We start from the raw sequence: 3562 nt of genomic DNA, 5'->3' as shown, positions 1-3562 counted from the left end.
TCACAAGACCATGTAATCTGGCCAAAGGGTAAACTTTATACAGGCTCAAGATATACTTATGGAGTAGTACCTGATTTTGGTGCATTGTAAAAAGGAAGCAGTTTATAACCTCTGGGCGCAAGCTTGTGTCCCATTATAAAATTAGTTGCAAACTTATTAGAAGCTCTGCTCCTCCCTAAAGAAAATGTAGTATGTCAATGCAAAGCGCACACAAAACAATCAAAATGACGTTTCGGAGGGAAATGCCCGTGCAAAAAAAAAAAGGTCTCTTCTTTACTAACCCAGTGTGGCAAATGAGTATAAATATTGTGAATTTGTTTAATAAAGGTGAGTGAAATTATTGCAGGAATCTACAAGTCTGGAGGAACAAGCCCAATGGAGGAGGCACAAATGCGGTCCCCGCCCTGATGGGTTATGGGTCTCACCTTAAGGTAAACCTGTGTTGCCTGCTTGTACATTGTGCCACTATGTTGCAAGACTGACTCATGGTATTCATCATGCGTATGTTAGATTTAGTAAAGGCCAACTGCAACAGGATTTTCAGCAATTTTTCAGCATTTTGGTGATACATTTGTAATTTTTTTCCAGAACAACACCGCTCAAGGACAAGCAGTGAGGGCATCAGGGCAGCCTACCCCAGAACAGCGGTTCTTTTGTCTGATGATGGATTTGAATTGAGCTTGGGCATTATTGCAAGTATTGTCTAGTGATTGTTGATATGTTCTCTAAATATGTGGAATGTTTCCCTTGCAGGAAAGCGACTGCACTATCAGTAGCCAAGACCCTCATGTGAGACATAATACCGAGGTTTGGTATTCGTAAATTAAATTATTGAGAATCTCAGAAGCTTAAATTTAAAAATAACATTTAAAATTCACTGTGCCTTCCACCCATCGAGTGGGAGTACAGTGGGGAGAAATTAATCAAACGATCAAGAGCAGTCTGAATAAGGTTATGGCAGAAACTAAACTTGATTGAGTAACCACACTACCTTTTATTCATGAATACGAGGGGAAGAAAATACCAAGCCACACCATACAACCAGATGATTGGATGGTGATAAAAGACTTTTCTGGTCTCCAACACTCCGGTAAGAGTCGCCGATTGGAACACGTTCATTGCCGGGAAATCAGCGCCCCAGTGGAAGCATGAGGCTGCTCATTATACTCATGGGAACCGTTGCACCTCTGAGTCTTCTCATCATGGTTCAACGGTAGGAGCAAAATAATGACTGCTCCAGGCGACAACAGAATTTTAGTTATTTGTCACTCAGCTTTGAATATACAGAGGTTTCAAATGAATCAGCTGGCTGGGTCTGCTTACACATTCCACATTCCTTACATAGCAGTCATCTGATTGATGAACATTTCAACATGGACGAATATTTTTTTGATGTTCATTTAGTAGTGTTCCCCATGTTTGGCAATGCATCAGCTGGACAGAGTTCAGACCACAGATTTGGGAAAATGCTTCAGCTGATGCCAGTAGATGGCAGTGGCTACCAGTCAGTGTGAGATTCACAGGCACAGGACGTCTTGCTTGGTAGCAAGCTTTGCTGGAATACCAGAAACAAGCTAAGCGAGCTGAGAGCGACCTGCCACCGCTCAGCATCCTGCTGCCCCCTCCATGGGTCCTGCTTCCACTGCTCAGTGTCCTGCTGCCACCTCCATGGGTCCCACTGCTATTGCCACTGTGTCAAGTACCTGCTACCACTATGGGCCCTGTCATTGCTACGAGTGGAGCTGATGTTGAGCTGGTAAGTAAATTAATGTTAACTAATTTTTCCATTACCAGAAAGGTTTACTGGTGCTGAGATTATCATAAATGTAAAGGCTTTAACTGCATTCCATCAACTAGCAAAACAAAGGTGATAAAATTGTGATCCGTGTCTTTTTCACAGATTCACTGAGGACGCTTCGGAAGCCCTAGTAACTGTAGATGGAAATTTGATCCTATAACATTAGAATGCACACAACACACAACCATGCGTTGAACAAACATGAACGGTGAGCAAACATAAGACACGCCAGCAACAGCATGAATTGTGGTATTTATTAAATCACATGATATTATGTCTGGATCATTGCAAAAGCCAATTAAAAATCAATACACAACTAACTACTAATTGCATGTTTTTCAGGCATTAGATCAAGACAATGTACCAGGCATTAACTTTGTCAACAAATTGGCAGAATGTCTTGTTAGGCTGCGGAACCAGACCAGCCTCACCCTGACGACCCAACAAGCCAGCACCATCATTGCTTTATGGCAGGACTTGCTCCCATTTGACAAAGGCTGTGTAGTGTATGCTGCTCGGCACCAGGACAGGCTGGTGACCGGTCACTTCCGGGTGCCAAAGAAGAGGGCCATGTTTGCCTCTGGTGTGGAGAGCACAAAGTGATATGTTCTTGGAGCCAGTGGTTCACCTGCCCAGTGGCCCAACTGCTTCCACCTGATGGAGTCCATCTTTGTGAGGTTGTGTGGCATCCATTGTAGTCCCAAAAAACGGGAACACCCTCAAGATGGACTCTGATCATCCAGGACTATAAGAAGATCAGGCAGCTTGTACTGGACAATGGAGCAGTGGCGCAGGAAACAACTCTGCAGCTGGTTGAGGTGAACCAAAGTACACTGATCCAGTGGCACAATAGCAGGGTCAGGAACAGTCTGTGCTGCTCCAGGGCATTCAACTTCCTGGACCCTGTCCACTGGCAGCTGACCCTTTATTGGCTGCAAAAACCCGCCCTGCTAAAGCTCCTCAAGTAAGTCAGCACACCTACCATCTGCTACAAAACACAGCAGGGCCAGTCAAAACTAAGCGAAGGTCAACATGTGTACCATCTGCAGTCAGGCCCAAGGCACGGTGGCAACTTTTTCCAGTTGCCACCGGACACCTCCTGCAAGCATTCCACCCCACCCATATGCCAGGGCTGGCAGTGCTTCCTCTCACCATCACCCTGCCCCAGCTTCCACTCCACAGATGCCCACATGCACAAAACATGCATATAATAGGACTGTTCCTGCTAACACCTGCAAAAGATGTGGACTGTACAGGACACAGGAAACTGGCCACAGCCAGTACAAAGGGACAATTTACTGCCCTCAGAACGAGACCCAAACAAAAGAGCAGTGGCTCCAACTTATGAGGGACAATTAAACTTCCTTTATTTTTGTATAAAAGTTATTAAACAAAATTTGTTAATGTTTATTTGCTCAAAAGTTATACTTCAAATAGTAGGTTACTGGTTCTTTTTTGTAAATTGAATTGTTAGCTTTCATTAAAGCTTTTATTGTTTATTTGTTGTTATTTACTTTATTATTTAAGTTTTGTTTATTATTGTTATTTAGCTATTCATTAGATTTTTTAATTTGAATATTATTTGGTTCCATTTTTATTGCATTGGATTTCGCATTTGTTCAATCTTTGCAATATATATGTGCAGGTCAATCTCTTCCTTTGAGCAAGTCAAGCTTCCACTGCGCTTCTGACCCAGCAGCTGTTTAGTGAAGCTAAAGGGGTTGGCTATGAAGGACGCTCGCTTCCTGGCTCTTTCCTTCCGGC

The 3562-nt window shown here is 43.4% G+C and overlaps 1 long non-coding RNA gene across 1 annotated transcript; it reads left to right on the top strand.

Annotated features, from left to right (window-relative positions):
* Nucleotides 1–570: 570 nt before the first annotated feature.
* LOC135257983 (uncharacterized) lies at nt 571–3237 on the top strand. The gene is made up of 3 exons (XR_010330837.1): nt 571–1756; nt 1901–2006; nt 2141–3237. It is a non-coding gene; the product is annotated as an uncharacterized LOC135257983 (long non-coding RNA).
* Nucleotides 3238–3562: the final 325 nt, after the last annotated feature.

Source organism: Anguilla rostrata, chromosome 6, assembly GCF_018555375.3.
Source record: "Anguilla rostrata isolate EN2019 chromosome 6, ASM1855537v3, whole genome shotgun sequence".
In the NCBI taxonomy this organism is placed as follows: Eukaryota; Metazoa; Chordata; class Actinopteri; order Anguilliformes; family Anguillidae; genus Anguilla; species Anguilla rostrata.
This window is presented reverse-complemented; position numbering and strand designations above follow the sequence as displayed.